Raw genomic sequence first — 20,226 nt, 5'->3', positions numbered from 1 at the left:
GAGCCAACATCCGGACTGGGGGTCGTACACGACCTCCTAGCAAATTGATTGCTGCAACGGCCCGCTTGGCGATGCGTGCAGAAAATCAGGAGCCCGTTAAGGTTTCACCCTCACAAAGGTGTGATTCCAAACGTGTGGCTCTTGCAGATGCCAACAAGGCAATGTTTACTCAGAGGAAAACGCGTCGGACAGACGAACGCGTTATACCTGAGAACCCATGTGAGCAGCCGATAGGTTACTCCGACCGCAGCGTCGATGAGTTGTACTATCAGGCTGGGGGTGCGAATGAATCTCAAAAGAAAAGTACCCGGGAAACGGAATCTCACTGTCCGTGTACCAAATCTATCAGGGCAGTATTATCAATATGTAGCTGCCCCAAGACCGCTCCGCAGAGGGTCTCGATATTCGAGGGAATCTCCAATGGAACGACGAAGGACCGGACCGGTCGACCGCCGCCTGATTTTCCTGATTCTGCTGCTGATGCTGAAATTCCTTCATGGAATTGAGAGATATAGAGAAGCTGATCATGTACAAGCCATATGATGCATATGACTAGTCAAAAATATAATAAAATTGTTCAAATCATAGTTCACCAATGCTTTTGACATGCTACAAGCTTAACGTTATAATATTGAAACCAACCATAGGTGACCCTGATGGTCCGGGAGGCTCAAATATGGGTCTTACGGTCTTGGATTCGATCCCGGCCTGAGTTGTCAAAAAAAAAAAAAAAGGTTAGAATATCAATGGATCATGAATATCAATTTTAAATCCACTTAATTATGTTGACATAGTTATAACGATACCGTCAGCACAAATATCCTTACATCTGCATTTGAATCCTAGTATTTTAAATTATCCTCCAATATACATGTAAATCTATAAGCTATATCCTGTTTATTTGTTGGTAGTCCACAAAAATATTAATATACATGCATCTAACATATGAGGATGAATATAGAGAAATCATATCTTATACAAAACAGGGATGTAGTTTTCTCGGAGCTAGAATGAATCTAGAAAGGCATATCCATCAAAAAATTATCATTCATTGAATGGAATAAATTACAATCAGAAATTCATGCCTCACACATTTTTATTATATATATTTAAAGAGAACGTATTGAATCAATTCTTTCAAATTATAAAAGTTGAGTTCATGCATTTGAATCCATGCTCCGTAATATTTAATGAATATAAGCTCACCTTCAACTATATAAACACTAGCAATATGTTAACCAAATAATCTTGTGCCTCACCAAGACTGAACCACCTCGGGATTCCGATTCCATCCAACCTGAGGAGGTGAAGATCAGCTTCTCATGCTACCTCACACTAAATGTCGATGAGTAGGCATGGTACAATAAATCAAATATGCTAAAATCGGCTGAAAAATATTTCTTGTTTTCTTCTTTTATCGACGGGGAAATGCTGAAATTTAAATTCTTTCTTTTTATTGCATAGAATGCACATATTGTACATCGGGTCATTCAAAAGAGCGGGCTAGAAGCGAAGAATGGGGGAGGAAAGGGCATTGGCTTAATGTGACCGAAACTATTGAAGATGAAGAAAAAGGAGATGAGGAGAAGCAAGAACAACATGATTGTGGATTAGAGTAATTAAGGATTATCTATCATCTAAAGAGAAGAGTAATTAATTAAGTGAGCAAATAAGGAGAAGGAAGCAAAGTAGGGAAATAAATTAAGATATTGAAGTAAGAAAATTAGTCTTTTTTATGATATTTTTCTTTGGTTTGCCATTTTGTATCCTGGAGTACCTGTGTAAGAGTGTTTCTTTTTCTTTTTTCCTTTTGAGTAAAGATTTGTAAGGATGAGTAAAAATAAAGATATTTTATCTTTTTTTTTTTAGTTTTCTTCTCTTGAAATGTTTTTTTAGTAGAGTGGAATCTAAGTTAGACGATATTCTTGACACGTTATGCAATTTTCAATTTGTTCTTTTAAATCTTTAATTTCAAGATGTTACTAACTTTACAATGTTGTTGGTTAAAAAAAAAATCTTACTATTTTGTTCATTATCATCTGGATCTAAAATTACTCATTTGGATAATCGAGAAGTAGATACATGATTTGTCTAAACAAAATAAAATATTTCAAATTATAATGTACAGATGTTTACTGCACATTTGGAAACTTAATATTGTTTATATAGACCATGGAAATCGATTGCAGATGTATGAATTTATAATTAAGCAAATGCAACGTATCTGGCTAGGTACCTAATGTTAATTTCGATAATTTGAGGGACTAAATATATAAAGTAAGGGGTGGTTTAGATACTCGTCTCTCAAATCTTCTTTTATGTCATATCAATCTCAAGGGTTCTTACAATTTGGTCCCTTAATGATCGAAACATTACTCAAAATTTATGTTTCCCACAAAAACCCTCCTGTTCAGAAAAAAAACATTAGTTGATACTTGATAGGTATTTTGGTCATCGAGGCAAATTGCAAGAGCGCTTTGGATTTGGGGGACTAACTAGAATTTCAAGTATTAGAGGTAGCAGAATGAAATTATTGAATACGAGAGGGAGTTATGTCCGAATAACCCAACAACTAAACCTGAAACCTGAAAAAACCCCTTCGATCCCCAACAACATCTCTCGTTCCCTGAACTAATGAATAAGCGGCGCGCGGTTCAAGGCGCTAGCGCATCCATGGCGGTTATGGTGACAAAGCCCTAGAGGTGGCAGACAGCGGTGAGGGAGGGAAGAGCATTGGGAGCACAGTTGTGTTAGGGTTTTGCTTGAGGAAGGAGGGTTCCTGGATCCCTAAGTGGGCCTAATTGGGCCGAGATGGCCCTCTCTGTTTGAGATTTTGAGAGAGGTAAGAAAAAGTGGAGCACAAAGTAAATAAATTCAATGGCATGTTTTGTTTGTTTTTATTTATTTCTTCTGGGTTTTTTTGTATCATCATCGTCTCCTTTCATGTGTATAGGACAATTTAAATACAATTATAAGACCAATGAGGCTTTATGGATCTAAATGTCTTGTTGGGACCAAAACGATCAGGATCTCAAAGCGAAACGAGATTCCGAAGGTTTCACGTTAAACCCCAGATCAACCTTGAGGAAAAATGTCAACCAAAACAGAAATAGTTTGGGAAAAATAAACAATCACGACACAAGGATTAATGTGGAAACTCCAAAACCGGAGAAAAAACCACGGGCTCTCAGACAAATCCACAATGTAATAAATTGGTACAATTACATAGACTTTCACCATTCACACTCATAAAGAAAAAACCCGAAGCCAGTAGAAGAAATCCCCAATACAAGATCTCAAGTGTTTCCCGCTACCCAAAGATAGACACACTACAAATCTCGTATTAGACCTGAGAAATAAGCTCTAACCGAGAAGAGAAAAATCTCAGTTTTTCTCTCTCAACTCACACACTCTCTCTCTCTCTCTCTCTCTCTCTCTCTCTCTCTCTCTCTCTCTCTCTCTCTCTCTCTTCTTTTCTCTTTCTTGAGGAAGAATAACCTCAATATATAGACAACATTTTATGCTCCTTACAATGTGAAAAACAAGACATATTAAATGTTCACAAAATAATGCTTCACCTAAAGTGTCTAGCCTATGACAAATTGTCAAAAGACATCCGCCACCTACAAAGATATGTTTTTTCTTTGATTTGGATGGTTAACCAAATTTGACTTCTAATCCTAACAAATCTCCACCTAGAAGTCAAAATTATTATTTGTTTAACAAGTGCCACATCCTCTAAACCGAGAACCATACTCCACCATAATGAGTATACCAAATTTTACTTCAACACATGTCAATTAACTTGCAGATAATTATAGTGCAACTCCACCTGTTTCGCTTTCCCCAGGAGTTCTTCAGCCATTGACATCATTCCACCACACACCTTGTACAAACTGTGAAATTAGTACCCGTGTGTAAGCCTGTGGACCCGCTAACACTAACACATCCTCTTTCATGGCATCTAGCGGACATGCCATGTGGATGCGCATTTCCTCATTAGAGGACATCTTCACTCTCTGTCACAGAGTTTGCTTCGGAGTTGGAGCCACGTGTCGAACCAACTCCATTTTTGGACAATTTTTCTTGATATGCCTAGATTGCCCACATACCCAACAAACTCATTTTCCAGAGTTCTTTTTCTTTACTCCATTGACCACGAGTGCATTGTTCATAGATGAAACGATTTTATCACTGCCAAGCCTTCTTTCTTCAGACATGAGTTTACTGGTGACCTCGGAAAATATCACCGTTTCTTTTTCGTACATCAAGATAGGATTCATGTGCTCATAGGAACCCAAAAGAGACCATATAAGACGCAATACCTTATCCTTATCAGAAATATCAACTCCAATTGCCTCTAAGTCTGAAATGATGCCATTTAGAACACTCAGATGGTCTGAGATTCTTGTACCCTCCTCCATGTGCAGTGTATGGAACTGCTCCTTCAGGTACAACCGATTTGAAAGACTCTTTGCTTGATACATTTGTTCAAGCTTTTCCCAAAGGTCCTTGACGAGAAACTCCTTGCATGTTTGCAAGAATATTCTTTGCCAAACATAACCTTATTGTGCTAGCAGCTTTCAAATCTAGCTCCTCCCAATCGCTGATAGACTTAGATTCTCCAGAATCTGTAACTGAAACCGGGGTCGGTTTGCCTTTCATTTCAACGCCTTCTGTTGTCCAGATTGAATCAACAAATCCTTGACTTGTATTTGTCACAAACCAAAGTTGATCTTCCCATCAAACTTCTCAACATCAAATTTCATCGATATTTTTACCTTTGCTAGACCAAGGAACCGGGCTTTGATACCACTTGTTGGGACCAAAATGATCAGGATCTCAAAACGAAACGAGATTCAGAAAGTTTCACGTTAAACCCCGGATCAACCTTGAGGAAATATGTCAACCAAAACAAAAATAGTTTGGGAAAAATAAACAATCACGACACAAGGATTTACGTGGAAACTCCAAAATCGAAGAAAAAACCACGGGCTCTTAGACAAATCCACTATGTAATAAATTGGTATAATTACATAGACTTTTACCACTCACACTCACAAAGAAAAAACCCGAAGCCAGTAGAAGAAAGCCTCAATATAAGATCCCAAGTGTTTCCTGCTACCTAAAGATAGATACACTACAAATCTCGTATTAGACCTGAGAAATAAGCTCTAACCGAGAAGAGAAAAATCTCAGTTTTTCTCTCTAAACTCACAAGCTCACACACACACTCTCTCTTCTTTTCTCTTCTTCGTGCCTTTAGTGGTATTAGAGCCCGGTTCCTTGGTCTAGCAAAGGCAAAAATATCGGCGATGAAATTTGATGTTGAGAAGTTTGATGGGAGGATTAACTTTGGTTTGTGGCAAATACAAGTCAAGGATTTATTGATTCAATCTAGACAACACAAGGCGTTGAAAAGCACGTGAATGAATGAGTGTAGCAGGCGGTGAGAATTCTACAATGGCCTTGTGAGTATACACAAAATATATGATAAGAAATGAGTGTACTTGTATGAACTATTGAGGTTGAACTTAGAGAGAATCAATTGAGATTGTTTGGTCATTTGCAACAGAGACCTCTTAATACACCATTTAGGAGAAATTATAATATTATAATAATAGGGGCGAAGAGGTCTAGAGGTAGACCTATAAGGATTTGGTTGGAAGCAATGTAAGAAGGATATGATTGTAGTTAGTGGAGTAGATGATCCAATTAAGAATTGTATGGATGTAGGATTCATGTAGCAGATCCCAAAAATCGGGATAAAGGCTTTGCTGTTGTAAGCTAGGGAGAAAAGGCGAAGGTATGGGTCGAGTGGGGGATGTGACTAATATTAAAACTAAATACGAATGCTATTTTGACTAATATCTAATCATTTCTATTTTGATGTTAATATCTTGATATATGTCAGCATGGGATGATATTAAAGTTTGGTTACTTAACACTTCAATAGCTAGCTACATTCTATGTAAAATTGAGTTTCTGTTATTTGTTAGGTAAATTAAAACCATAGATGAAATTGGTCAATTAAGTTGTTATTTGTGGTAATTTCCCTTTGCAATGTGAAAATCATAAAAATGGACAGGGTCATGATTTAATTCGGATCTTGGGGCATTTTTGTCCATTTTGGATTACATGCTAATCACGTAACCGATTGGAGTTAATAATGTTTGTAGGGTGTAAATTTGGATTTCCCGAAAACAGGGAGTTTCGTTTGTATTGATAAGAAAGCTTATTACAAACTAAAGAATCGAAATTACAACAGAAGCAGAGGGAATGCCCTCTTTGTTTAGTGTGGGGACTTTTAGGTGGGTATAGGATGCTTCGCTCGATGCTTGCGTCGAGTCTGCTTTCCTTGGACCGTTCGATCGAGGTTGCTGGAGAGCTTCAGTACGCAGTAGAAGCTCGAGTCGATGGAGTTCGGGTCTGCTTAGTTCGCCGGCGATCGGAGCTCAGAACTAGGCAGTGGCGCTGTAATGCAAGGATTATGCAAACAGCTTGGCTTCGATCGTATTGGGGATCGAGAGCTAGTGGTTCAATCAGCTGGTTCAACTATGAGCGAATCGCTTGCACAGCTAAACAGCTGAATCTCTTCTTCTTGACTTGAAAGAAAAGCTGAGCTGAACTGAACCTCACTGGACTGCACTTGAACTGAACTCAACTGCGAACCCCTTCTTCGTAGGTGAAGAAGTTCCTAAATAGCGGAGAGATGGCGTGGCCGCTCCTTGAATCATGTGATGTGACCATATCCTGTTGAGAGACGTCTTGCCGCCTCTCGGTACTATAAACAGTCATTCGAGATATTGTGCTTTATGTCGTGTCACATAGAATGGGAAGGCCCATCCTTGTATGTGAGGCAACCGCAGCCCACTATTCGAGTGGATTTGACCAACATTAATGAACTGCATTTATGAGTTCGTAGATTGATCTGGCGTCTGTCCGATCATTCGTACTGTGTGTGGCCGTTCAGCATGCTTGGAGCGTGGTGCCTTCTCCTTTCCGGTCAGGAGAGGCGGTGAAGTAGGTGTACAGTACTCGAGTGGGTCTGGCCAACTTGCCGAGTGCCGGCGGATCCAGCTCTCGACCTGGACATGTGAGGTGAACCGCATTTATGAACGTTCAGGTGGATCTGACACCTGTCCGATCACTCGTACTATGAACGGCTACTCGACGGTCCTAGAGTGCTGTGCGCTCTCCCCCCTCAGGTCGAGAGGGATGGGAAAGCCTGCCCCGGCACGCGGGGTAGCGGATACCCAGCTGTTTTGACAGCCTTGAGGTTTGCGGGCGGATTCGTCTTTGGACTCGGGTAGGCGAGTTGTGTAAAAGGCGAAATTCCGTTATCTCCTGTTGATTCTGACTCGTGCAGGCGAGTTGATCACTCAGGTGAATTTCTTGCAAGCTCACAGAGGTATTTTTTACCGTCTATAAGACCCCCTTCAAAGTTTTCAGACCTAAACCGGCTTGCGTGTGGTCTGGAATACTTTGAATAAAGAAGTCTTTTTTGGCGAGACAAGTACATTTGGTTTCATTTAGGATTTTTAGCAAACCCTCAGCTATCAACGGGTTTGATATGCCTTTACCGATTACCGTTTGAATTGGGCTAGCCATACTATACCCCTCAGTATGATGAGTTGTCGAGTAGTTTCTCTTAGACTTGATGCTAAGATTTCTACTCTAAACCTCAGCCATTCGAGGCGTGGGTTTTAGCGAGGTCATCTCGTAGGCGGTTTCAAGTTTGGGGCGAGTCGTGTTATTTGTCGTTTGTCTCTAAGGGCGAATGAGCCGTTCAGGCGAAGTTGAGTTTTCGCGGGGGATTTCTGTTGAGCCACGCGTCCGCTGGTGGGCTTCGTGCTTCCCAGCTAAGACGGCGTGGTTCCGTCACGTCGCGCTATGACGTGAGCCTCGTGCGCCTCGTCTGGATCGTGGCCGTAGTTTTCGAACCTGGTCGTTGGGTACAATCGTCAATTTCGACTCGGGTCCCGGGTTTTCGATCGGCCCGTTTCTCGTCTTGACGTGGCACTTCGAAATATCGGGGGCAATCTGGGCCGTTGATTTCGGTCGTGGTTACGTCTCTTGTCCGCCGGTGCTTCGCTTTTTGAGGACGATCGTGGCCATGTTAGCAACTTCGCCTTTAAAAAGGTTGTCCTCTTCCTTTGAGGGTTACCGTGCTCAAGAATCTTGAAAATTTTCTAACGAGAGAGAGTTCCCGCTTAATCCCCTCAATGTCGCCGAAATCTAAGAGGTGTGTTGCAAAAGGAGGAGGTCCCGGACGTTATTTCGACCGCCTCGCCGCCGGCGCACCCGTCAGCATACCTGATACGCACTTGGGTAAGTCGAGAGGTTAGTCTGACTACTTTGCGTAGGTTACAGACGTCGGGTTGGGAGGAATCAGCATTGCCTGTCCTCCCTAGTTTCGATCATCTTTGGTAACTTCCCCGATTTAGGGCAAAGTCTGCCCCTCTTTGGGCGGATTTTGTATTTGCTCATAGAGGACGATTTCTGCCTTCACAGGCGAGATTGACCCTTATTGGGTGAAGGCGAACTCGTTTTTTGTTAGGCGAGTTCGACTTTTTCTCCGGTAAGGGGTTATTGTTTTCATTAGGCAGACTTTGTTCTCGTTAAGCGGGCTTTGCCTTCTGACAGGCGAATTCGCCCGTCTTTACTTGATTGGCGGATTTATCCTTAGGGCGGATCCCGTCCTGACTTTTTGGTTCTTTCTTGCAGTGGCCTTTTCTGACGAGAAGGGCGTGGCCATCGGTCTTACCGGAGGCACAGGCTATACGGCGCCTCCGCGATTTCCCTCTTTGAATCCGGTGTCTGTGTTCTCTGCTGATAAGCCGGATGACTTGATAAGGAGAGTCACTGATGGGCACCACTTAACGCTGTGCGAGTTGACTACCGACGCGGTGTTGACAGACAAGGCCAGGACAGAGTTACACAAACCCCAGTTCTTGTTCGGCGATGCCGCGACCGATCCTTCCGCCCTGCTGATCAAGGAGAGCAGGTGGCTTCGTGAAATGGACGGGGTCCATTACTACCTTCCCCACATGCCGAGGGGGTTCTCTATCGTCGAGCTGCGTTCCTTGGCGGTCCCGAGGACGATGAATTGGGATTTGACCCCGACTCAAGACGGGGTGACTTGCGGCGTCTTCACAGGCTCTACAGCTGGGTACGGGGTGGAAAGCTCTTGCAAACGGGTGACTGGCCTGCGTCCGGGCCTACCTTGAAGACGAGGGCGGTCACGGAGACTTTCCGCCATCGCTTCTTCCAAGCTGGCGGGAAATTTCCTCCAAAGGACTTTAGAGTTCCGGGGTGGATCTACTCTGCGCCCGGTAGCAAGACTTGGTGGTCGAAGATCACCGACTATATTTTGGCCGAGAACTCTGACCTTACGAACTCAGAGCTGTATTCGGCCATTCAGGCCACTCGGCATGGTCTGAAGATTAATGCGTCCCAGTTCGACAGTATTTTGGAGCTGTATTGTGCGGATAGTGGCACATTTTTTACCTCCAATGGTGAGCTTAGCATAGCCCTTCATGAGATGTACGATGTGTCGGGACTGCCGTTAGGGGACTTTCCGTATGAGGAGTACGTCCCAGGTCAAGATGAGATCGACCAGCTTTCTGACCGCTCCCCTTTGGTGGTCGAGACCTTGTGGGAGTTGCTCTGTCACTATCACATATGCCCCAATACCTTAGGGGCGGTTGATCACAAAGGTAAGAAGAAAAGGGCCCCGGGGATCAGCCACAAGAATTGGGCCGATTATCTATTCCCCGAGAATGATGTTAAGGGGAGGCCTGCTCTGCCGTTGAGCGGATGTGACCAGGCTGAAGTGGAGAGGAGGATGGCCGAAGGGGAAGCCACCGTAGTCCTCGATCATGACGAGGGCGGGTTCAAGTCTGGGACGGTTTTCCACTCGTTTCACCACCAGGCCAAGTCTCCTATATCTGGAAAGGCTCTGTTTGCGGGGTACCTTATGTTGTGGCTAAAGAGGTGCGTAGTTCCCACTCACTCTTTTGAGGCTCTTCCCGTGGAAGTCGTGTACCCCGCGGTTTGCTTAGCCCACGGGAAATCCTATTCCTTGGTATCGGCGACGATAGCGTGTATTCATCGGGGGCTTCGCACCCTGACGACCCAATTCTGTCGTGTATCGATTGTCGATGAGGGGGACGGAGAGGTCGTCAGGACCCCCAATCCTAGGGTGGGGCTGCCATACAAATATTTGATGGCATGGTTCGTGTATCATTGTGAATGTTTGATGAGTGTCCCTGCGGCTCTTCAAGAAGACATGTCTGTTCCGTTCCTTGAGCGTTTGGAGAGGTGCTCTTGGAAGTGTAGAGACATTCCCGATGCGCGGAAGACGCTCTCCCATTTTGTCCACTATAATTTTCGTCGCTTCTTCCCCTACTTCAGCGGAGGAGGATACGGGGAGTCTCTTAGAGATGCGCCGACGGCGGATCAGCACACAGTTCTCTCGTGCGGCGTCTTTCGCTGGTTGGTGAATATTCGGCCGGGGTATCACATCCTACGCACAGGTTCGGTGTGCTACCTCGAGCCGTATATTCCTTGCAGGTTTGCCCGCCAGTTTGGGTATGACCAACTGTATGTGGGCAATGTTAACCCTCACCTACACTTTGAAGGAGGGCTAGTGGACGGAGCTCGGGGATGGTTCTGGACCTATGCTGGCGGCACCCAGGCCCATTTTGAATTACCTGCGAAGGATCGCGACTTGCATCACACCCTCCTGTACTGTCGGTGGTATCGGGGTGCCAGTGCTAACCCCGAAGGTTTCTGGTTCCAAAGCTCGTGCTTGGCGGAGCAGGGGGGTCTTTCCAGAAGGCCTCTTCGTTCTTCGAGACGGAGGGGTCGCCAAACTGCTAAGGAGTGGTTTTTGGAGGACCCAGCTGAGGACGCTGAGGGCGGCGACGCGGGTCTAGACGAATCTGAGGTGCCTGAGGCCCGAGCTCCCTCTCCTGGTCTTCCGTTGGACCCCCAAAGTGAGCGGGGAGAATCTGACGAGTTAACCCGGGCGGGCGAGCGGCTGGAGCGAGCCCGGAGCGCGATAGCGGGGCGGATGGGAATGCCCCTTCTATCTCCGAGTAGTTCGCTGCTCTCCAAGCGGCAGCGGGAGATGATGGCGGAGGGTTCCAGAGTGGAAGCGGCTAAGAAGGCCCGTTGCGAGGAAGGGGGTCTCAACGACTCCTACGCCCGCACTCGGAGGTAATAGTTTTTGGTACTCTTGAGTACAAGGCCGGATCTGTATCTTCTGACACTTGTGTCTAATTTGCGCATGTGCAGCCGAGAGTGTGATCCCTATTCCTTCTGACGAAGAGGGGGAGACCGGAGACGGAAAAGAGCCTGGAGATTCAGGTAAGCATAGGTTTTAGTGTTGTTGATCCTTCTGAGCCAAAGGGGCATTTGTCAACCTTCTCTTTGCATCCGCAGTCGGTCCTTCCCATGAAGCTGCTGGCAAGGAGGATCTTCCTTCTCGGGAGGGCCATTCGGCCGGGGAGATGGGCGAATCAGAGGCGGATGACGACGTCTCGATTCATGAGGCACTATCTAGCGAGGAAGAGGCGTCGGCTCCTGAGGACATGTCCGGCCAGCAAGAGGAAACCTCCATTCTTGTGAAAGCACCGACTGGGGGTGAACTCTTGGCGCCAGGGTCTCCAACTCAGAGAGGGGCTTCCACTCGGTTGGTGGTTGCTTCCTCGCCTATGGTGGCTAGTGATGCCACGGCTGCTACCCTGATGGCGTCGGTGGCCATACCGGCTTTGGCGTCACCAATCGCTGTTTCTGCGGTCATGACCACCAGCACCTCAATCGTAACTTCGTTTTCAGCGGAGGGGGCTGCTCTTTCTCCTTTGGAACGTTTGCGGAAGAGGAGCGCGACACGAGCTCTGGTTAACTTCCAAGAGACCTTGGCTGATTGCATCAAACTCGTCTTGGAGGAGAGTTGCCCTTTCGAGGATTTTAAGGAGGACCTCGATCACATGGTATTCTTCTTAATCAAGAGGCTTAGCGCCACTGCGGCGAAGCCGTACTTTTCCCGTCTGAAGGAAGTAGAGGAGGCTGCTCAGAAGTTGCTCGCCCTTCGTGCGCAGAGTTCCGCAATTGTTGATCTCGCCTCTGACGAAGTCCGCGCAGCAGTGGAAGACTGCGATCGTCGCCTGAATGAGACTATGTCACTGGAGACAAAGCTATCCGTAGAATTGGAGCAGGCCAAGGCTGAGGATGCACGAGTGGCCCATGAGCAACAGACAGCTGATAACCGCCTTTCTCGCCTATCCTCCGAGATAGAAGAGCTGAAACGTGTCATAGCTGACGCACAGGCCTCCTTGGTCATTCGAGAGAAGGCTCGTGAGCAGGCGGCAAAGGAGTTGGAGGACATTGAGTCTCGCCGACAACTGGTTGCCGGTTCTGTTGAGGAGAAGGATCGAGCTCTCAAGGAGGCCAAGGATACCGTTCAGGACTTAGTCTCGCGTACCGAGGAAGATCTTCGTCGAGAGATCCTAAGGAGGCTTGAGCTTCGCCTAGCCGGAGAGATTCGTGAGGCAGAACTGCGGTTGAAAGCCTTGTAATTCGCCTTTAATTCCCCGTTGTAATAGGATTTCTTTATGAATGAAATTATCTTTTCGTTCTTGGTCACTATTACTTTTGTGCATGCTCCATTTAACATGTGTTAGCTAGAGTGTTAGTTGTGAGGGGTGGTTTTCAGCTGTCGGCGAATTTCGGCCGTAAGCTTGTCTCCTCTGCAAGCGGATTTCGTTCGCAGGCGGATTTGGAATTGACTCAAGTTCCAAGGGGGCAATTGGTTTTGACCCGCGGGAATCTCAGCGACGAGTTCGCCGTCAGGTAGGCTCTGCTTTCGGTGGGCCACGTATTAGTCTATGCTTACGTCAGCCAGGAAGACGTGGGCACGTCGCTTCACATTGAATGCGGCGTAGTGGGGTTCTTCGTCCATCGCGCCCGATTCGGGCCGTTGTTGAAGATCGTGTCTAAGAACCGTCAGATCCTGGCCGTCCAGGTAAGATCCGATTTGTTCGGCCTTACTCTTCAACTATTTTGGCCTTGAACAGTCCAATCGAGTATTGAGTAACCGTCTAGGATTCTTAGAGTATTTAACGCCCTTATCCTCTGTTAAGAGGATCTACAACTTCTTTCATTGTCTTCCCCCAGAGGAAACCCAAATTTTCCCTTCATCGTACCCCTGATGGCACCGAAGGTAAAGAGAGTTGCTTCTAAGAAAAGGAAAGAGCCGGGTTCTAGTTTGCGGAACCATTCAAAGGCCACCCCCTTAAGGGTGCCTATGAATAGTCGAGTGAGAATGACGTCGTTCCCCGTGAGGAATCCGGTCTGCGCCATGAAATAGTAAATGTGTTGCGAGGGCGAGCCTTTGCCGTTAAACTGCACCAAGCTAATTGGCTTGAACTTCGTCGGGTAGGGGACCGTATCCCATTCGACAGGGTAGGGTCGGACCACCCCCAGCTTGTTCATGTTCTGCTGAATCTTGAGCGCGTTGAGTTGGTTTTGGAACTCGTCGAGCCTCTTGTCGTGGGTGCTACCCCTAGTACGCGACGTTCCTAGCGACGTTTTGGAAGAGTAATCGGAGTGCGGATTATCTTCCGTCTCAGTCGCTGGACGGTGGGGAGGTAACCACTCCTTATCTCCTGTCCGCCGGGGTAAGGGACGTTGGGCTCTCTTTTTCTTCTGCTTTTTGTTCCGAAGTTGTTCCATCATCTCCCTTAGGGAATCAATGGTCGCCTGTTGCTCTTCGAGCTTCTGGGCGACCGTCTGGTCAAGGTTGAGTTCAGTCATGTGTACCCTTGCCATCGCGTCCTGGCTTGAGCGCGAGGTTTGGGACGTGGCCGCCGCCGAGTGAACTTCGTCTTCGCCGCAGGAAGGAGAGTTTAAAGTGGAGTAATCGAACCCGATGCTTGCCCCTCTGCGACTACGGGTACGCTGGTATATACCCTCTTGTTGGCGCTGGGCGAACCGAGAGTTAGGTCTCAGGACGGAGTCCGAGTCTGGCGAGTCGGAGAGTACTGTCTTGCCCTTGTCCGTCATGTTAACTGTGGCGGACGGGAGCTCTAGGTCGTCGGTAGCGCATCCTTTTTGGTGACGACGCTTTCGACGGGAAGGCTTTGGTCAAGAGGACTGTTGAGAAAGTCTCTCAAACACCGAAGGTTTCGCCGTTCCAACGCATTGGCAGTCGGCGAGGACCGTGTGGATGAGCCTCTCGTAGTGGCACTGAGGATTCGCCTCATGTATAGTGCGTTTGCGAGTTAGGTATTTCCGGAGGTCTCCTGTGGGTGGTTGGCGACAACCCCCAGCCTCAGAAGGGTTGCTTGGGTGAGTGCACGAGAGATCTTTGGATGTGCTCTCTGGTGCACGTTGAGTAGAATGTTTTGGTGCTGGAGTTAGGCGATCTCGCCTTGACTGGCGAGTCTTCGCGTTTGGGCGAACTCCAGTACGTAAGCGGGTCTCAACCCTTCGTTTGGACGAGCGGGCTTGCGAGGTGCCGTCTGTTTCCTTGCCTTTACGTTTATCCGCCAAAGAGTTATGACGAGGCTCGCCAGCCTTTGAGGATTCGCCTGTTAGGATAGGTTCGCTCGCTCGGTGTGGTTTATTCGCATCAGGGATGTGACCTGAGAAGCGAAGTCCTCCTGAGCGGGTGGTCCTGCCTTCCTCGGTTGGCGCTCCTGATTTGGAGGGCCTTCCGATGTCGGGCAGTTTGCCTTCTCGTCTAGCGTTTCTCGGGCCCGTACAATGATTCAGGCCATTGTGGGAAACGGAGGTTTGGGCCTCCTGTCTGACGAGTGTTTGCCGTCACTGTTGGCTAGCTCTTCCAGCGAGGAGAGCATCACCGCGGGCTGCGGCAGTGTGGTTGGTGTCGGAACGAACCGGCGTTTCCTCCGGGGCAGGTGTCTGCTGGGACCGCTTGGCGACCCATTTGGCAGACCCTTGTTCCTTGCTCTCGATCCCTGACTTGGCCTTGATCGATTGTGAGGGAGTGGGTTCCCCTGACGAAACTCGGGGGGAACCCTTAGGCGCAGAGGCTTTGACCGTTTGAGGTCGGCCTTGGCGCACGACTCTGTGGCGCTTGCGGGACGCATCGCCACCAGAGGAGGAAGAAGACAAGTACTCTTCGTACTTAGCTTGGTCAAACTCAATCTCTAGGGACTCCACGGTCGTCCCAACAGCAACTTGATCGAATTGAGCCACCACCATTTCGTTTGATGAAACAGCTTCTCTCACTGTGGTCGCCATCTTCTGTAGGGTGTAAATTTGGATTTCCCGAAAACAGAGAGTTTCGTTTGTATTGATAAGAAAGCTTATTACAAAGTAAAGAATCGAAATTACAACAGAAGCAGAGGGAATGCCCTCTTTGTTTAGTGTGGGGACTTTTAGGTGGCTACAGGATGCTTCGCTCGATGCTTGCATCGAGTCTGCTTCCCTTGGACCGTTCGATCGAGGTTGCTGGAGAGCTTCAGTACGCAGTAGAAGCTCGAGTCGATGGAGTTCGGGTCTGCTTAGTTCGCTGGCGATCGGAGCTCAGAACTAGGCAGTGGTGCTGTAATGCAAGGATTATGCAAACAGCTTGGCTTCGATCGTATTGGGGATCGAGAGCTAGTGGTTCAATCAGCTGGTTCAACTATGAGCGAATCGCTTGCACAGCTAAACAGCTGAATCTCTTCTTCTTGACTTGGAAGAAAAGCTGAGTTGAACTGAGCCTCACTGGACTGCACTTGAACTGAACTCAACTGCAAACCCCTTCTTCGTAGGTGAAGAAGTTCCTAAATAGCGGAGAGATGGCGTGGCCGCTCCTTGAATCATGGGATGTGACCATATCCTGTTGAGAGACGTCTTGCCGCCTCTCGGTACTATGAACAGTCATTCGAGAGATTGTGCTTTATGTCGTGTCACATAGAATGGGAATGCCCATCCTTGTATGTGAGGCAACCGCAGCCCACTATTCGAGTGGATTTGACCAGCATTAATGAACTGCATTTATGAGTTCGTAGATTGATTTGGCGTCTGTCTGATCATTCGTACTGTGTGTGGCCGTTCAGCGTGCTTGGAGCGTGGTGCCTTCTCCTTTCCGGTCAGGAGAGGCGGTGAAGTAGGTGTACAGTACTCGAGTGGGTCTGGCCAACTTGCCGAGTGCCGGCGGATCCAGCTCTCGACCTGGACGGGTGAGGTGAACCGTATTTATGAACGTTTAGGTGGATCTGACACCTGTCCGATCACTCGTACTGTGAACGGCTACTCGACGGTCCTGGAGTGCTGTGCGCTCTCCCCCCTCAGGTCGAGAGGGATGGGAAAGCCTGCCCCGGCACGTGGGGTAGCGGATACCCAGCTGTTTTGACAGCCTTGAGGTTTGCAGGCGGATTTGTCTTTGGACTCGGGCAGACGAGTTGTGTAAAAGGCGAAATTCCGCTATCTCCTGTTGATTCTGACTCGTGCAGGCGAGTTGATCACTCAGGTGAATTTCTTGCAAGCTCACAGAGGTATTTTTTACCGTCTACAATGTTAATCAGAGGATTTAGTAAGACAATTTAAGGGGTGTTTCCTCTTATTTTGATAGTTGATGGTAGCTTCGTGCACCTCCAAAATTCAGGGGGGTTTTGTAAAATTTAACCAATATTAAATGATGCATGTATATGCATCGATATCTGATTGGATATGAATATTTAATACCCATAATCGTGGATATTCATAGTCTGTGGATATTCAATATTCTTCTACATTCCTAGTTGTTATCGGCCATAGCTATGGTATTTTATCAAATGACGAAGGAACCAGATACTGAAGAAATGATGAGTATCAACTTATTTTTAAGGGGAGGAATGCCATGGGGATATGTTTGGATCTTCATGAATCTTTGGATTGGTCTATGGTGAAGAAACAATGAGCAAAATTTGAAACCTAGAGATTACTAAATTCAATATTTAGCTCAAAGGGACAACTTCAGATTCTCTTACTTGCTTCCAAGTTTAAATTCTTCGACTTGTAGCAGGTCTTATTTAACCAAATTAGTACGTAAACAACTTTAGAGATTCTAGGTCTACTTCCAAAGTCATACATAACGATATTGTTATAAATTTTTAATTTTTAAGCGCTAATTAGGTCCTAAAGTTGCTCTAAGCTTATACATGGATGTAGGTCTACATAGGTTTAATGCTTGGATATTGGGAGTGCAAACCACAAACTATTTATGCATCTTAGATCAAGGTTACCAGCTGGTTAGATTACTGTTTTTTAAAAGACAAAATGTCTCTCTGGGTAAAAATAGAAGGTAAAAAACAGTGTAGTAGGAGAAATAACTTGGCTATCATTCCTTCTGCGAGACATTGGTGTTCAAGTGGACAATGCACCTACACTGTTTTGTGATAATATGTCCGCTCTTCATCTCATAGTCAATCCTATTCTTCATGCTCAAACAAACCACATAGAAATTGATTATCATTTTTTTTTTGGAAAGAGGTGGCTCTTCGTTCTCTCGTCACTCGATATGTGCCCTTATAATCACCAAGTTGCTAATGCTTTAACTAAACCCTTGGCAAAGTCTTCATTTTTGAATTTTGCGGGTCAAACTGGGCTTGTGGCCTCCACCCTAGCTCAGTTTGAGGGGGTGTGAAGAAGAACAACATAATCAGGGCTAGAGATTTCCTCCATGATCTTAGCGTATGAATCTTTGACTTGTGTATAGCTGTAAAAACATGTGACCTATTTTTGCTTCTTGCACTATGCCATGGTTGTAGTATATACAGATATAATAGATGAAGATCAATCCTGCAAATATTCATTGGGTGACCTTTTCGATTTCTCTAAAACTCTTCTCATTCTTATCTTAGAAGAAATTTAAAATTTTCAGTAAAAATTCCAAATTCTATGATGATAAAATAATAATAGCAAGACTCTGAGATGATATAAAATAATGAGAACCATCAAGATTTAAAATTCTATCGTACATACATTTTAAAAATGGATATAATATAATATATTTTAGAAATGAATTTAAGCGAAAATACATTTGCATGAAATTAAGATCTAAGTATTTACTTGTGAAACTAATGACAAACCTACAAGAGTAGAAAATGTACCCCTTGCATCCTGTTGTAAGTTTGAACTGTTAATGTATTTTCAGGAGTTTAAGAAAACGGGTAATTGTGAAATTTGCGACTTATGCCGTTTTTTACTCAATCAAATTAGCAAGTAAAATAACTCTAGATCCTCCAGGCATGTGATAATAGTCATGTTAATTATTATTAATATTATTATTATTATTTTACCTTAAACCGTCTTCATTGAATGGAAATAACTTGCATGCATAAATTCATCCCTCATATTTTGATATTGTATCAAAGGAGAATGTACTAAATTAATTCTTCCCACTTATAAAAAATTAAGTTCATGCATTTAAATCCATGCTTTGTTATATTCAATGAATATACACTCACCTTCAACTATATAAACACTAGCTCTATGCTAGCCAAATAATATTGTGCCTCATCAGATGCTTTGCTATTGCAATTGATGTAGAAAAACCCTGTATGGGAAATCTCTACTTCACACTGCTCTTCTTTTTTATCAATACCTCTCATCCATTAATATTAGTCTAAGCATCAAAAGGCATCTCTTCTTTTTCTTCTGATCTCCCACTTCAAAATCTAAGTAAGTCCGTCACTTTTTTTTTAGTTCTTTGATTTTTTTTTCATCATAAAATAATTTCTATAGTCTAGATACGTTTAATTTGTGACATTTGTTGAAACTTTTCCCAGTATTGTCAGACTAAAATATACATTATACCCTTCAATTATCACATTTTTTTTAGTGTTCTACTGCAATGGAAAGCATTAAGAGTGGTGAGCAAGTTGAGATCACATTTTGAGTGACATGGAAACACCAGGAGCCCTAATTGAGGGTTTAACTGGTCCATCCAAAAAGCAAACGGGCCTCCTAGAGAGCTTGCCTCATGGTTCGTGGAACATCCATCTTGATTTCGGAGTAATTTGGAGGTACCTAAAATCTTTTCTTTGTACTCATTTTTCATGTATTGTACCAAATTTCTATTTATCTCACATATAACGACGACACTATGAACCTAATGCAAGTTTCAATTTTTTTTTTTTTGATCATGAATAAACTATAACATTAGCAAAAAAGTAAAAATACTTTACATTAGATTATGGCTAACTCCTTTTTTTTTTAAATATCTTTTACAGCTACAATCTCATCTCCACCGAGCTCCAACCATCACAAGATTCCATTTCCATCCGAGTCGCGGATATGAAGAGCTTGCCTCCTACTACTTCACACGAAACGTCGGTGAGGAGTTAACTCGATCTATAGAGAGATAGGTATGCTCGAGTTTTCTTTAAAAACAATTCTTTTTTTTTTCCTTTTCTTCTCTTATGATTGAAAATTTAAAACTTTCTTTTCATTGCAAAGGATGCATTTATTTTACATCAGGTCTTTCAAAAACGTGGGCTACAGGAGGAGAATGAGGAGCAAAGGGTGTTTGGTTTCATGAGATTGAAGCCATTAAAGGCGAAGGTAAGGAGATGAGGAGAAGCTACATCATCATTATGCGCAAAGTGAGGATTATTTATCATATGAAGAGAAGAGCAAGTAAGGGGAAGGAAGTAAAGCAAGCAGATGAATGAAGATATTGAATTAAGAAGATTAGTCTTCTTTGATGATATTTTTCCCCTCTTTTGGAATTGTGGCATCATGGAGTACCTGTGAAAGGGTTTTTTTCCCCTTCTCAATTTTTATCTCAATTTTTATCTGAGTAAAAATTTGAAAGTTTGAGTGAAAATAAAGACATTTTATTTGCTTTTTAATTTTCTTCTCTTGAAATGTATTTAATAGAATGGAATCTAAATGTATTTAATAGAATGGAATCTAAATGTATTTAATAGAATGGAATCTAAGTTAGATGATACTTTTTGATGGATTATATAATTTTTTAATTAATTTGCAGATGTACTAATGTTCGTTGCCCCTCGGACTCTAAAATCTGCTTTTAATTTTCTTCTCTTGATATGTATTTAATAGAATGGAATTGAATTCAGATGATGTTCGTGACGGATTACATAATTTCTAATTCTTTAATTTGCAGGTGTACTACTTTTTCCATTGTCCCTCTTTGACTCTAAAACAACTCATTTGGATATGAAAGAAGCAGAAAAGCTCCACGTTAATTGTATATATTAC

The 20,226-nt window shown here is 44.6% G+C and overlaps 1 long non-coding RNA gene across 2 annotated transcripts; it reads left to right on the top strand.

The window, feature by feature from the left end:
• On the top strand, positions 2,703-19,860 carry LOC109839722. Of its 2 annotated transcripts, none has more exons than XR_002246715.1 (4): positions 2,703-2,842; positions 18,842-19,025; positions 19,233-19,367; positions 19,480-19,860. It is a non-coding gene; the product is annotated as an uncharacterized LOC109839722 (long non-coding RNA). The 2 variants fall into 2 exon arrangements; XR_002246716.1 differs by having other exon boundaries at positions 19,459-19,860.

This window comes from Asparagus officinalis, chromosome 4 (genome assembly GCF_001876935.1).
Source record: "Asparagus officinalis chromosome 4, Aspof.V1, whole genome shotgun sequence".
In the NCBI taxonomy this organism is placed as follows: domain Eukaryota; kingdom Viridiplantae; phylum Streptophyta; class Magnoliopsida; order Asparagales; family Asparagaceae; genus Asparagus; species Asparagus officinalis.
Note: the sequence above shows the minus strand (reverse complement) of the source record. Positions and strands in the feature narration are given on the sequence as shown.